Source organism: Anopheles funestus (genome assembly GCF_943734845.2).
Source record: "Anopheles funestus chromosome X unlocalized genomic scaffold, idAnoFuneDA-416_04 X_unloc_22, whole genome shotgun sequence".
In the NCBI taxonomy this organism is placed as follows: Eukaryota; Metazoa; Arthropoda; class Insecta; order Diptera; family Culicidae; genus Anopheles; species Anopheles funestus.
The window spans coordinates 497,127-497,500 of record NW_026045146.1 but is presented as its reverse complement, the minus strand read 5'-3'; the positions used below and the strand labels follow the sequence as shown (position 1 = coordinate 497,500).

Sequence of the window (374 nt, the reverse complement as noted above, 5' to 3'; positions counted from 1 at the left end):
GAGCCGAGTGATCCCCTGCCTAGGGTTTTATAGTAAGGTTCCCAATGTAACACAATCCCGGTGGTACGTCCAAAGACTAACTTTCTGACTAAGTTGTCTTTATTACCCAATAGTCCCAGGCCTTGTGACTTGTGGCTCATGTCTACGCCCATGGCCACCATTCGCTAAGATAGTTTTGAAGTCACTTTGAAGGCCCAGGAACAACTCTCTTAGCACATCGGTTAACCTGACGCCGCAGTCAACTCATGTGCTTGGATCGGATCGAGCTATTGAGTATTGGGCCTGCATACTCGCTCATCCGTATCCTTTGCGTACCGCCCCATGGCCCTTGTATGTCTGCACCACAGTTCCTGTTCGTTCCGTGCCTATGGCCG

At 50.5% G+C, this 374-nt stretch overlaps 1 non-coding gene across 1 annotated transcript in view; it reads right to left on the bottom strand.

The window, feature by feature from the left end:
- Positions 1–27, bottom strand: part of LOC125773132 (5.8S ribosomal RNA) — a 158-nt gene extending 131 nt beyond the window's left edge. Inside the window, exon 1 of the ribosomal RNA XR_007419910.1 lies at positions 1–27. This exon is cut by the window's left edge and continues 131 nt beyond it. This is a non-coding gene — a ribosomal RNA (5.8S ribosomal RNA).
- Between the last annotated feature and the right edge of the window lie 347 nt (positions 28–374).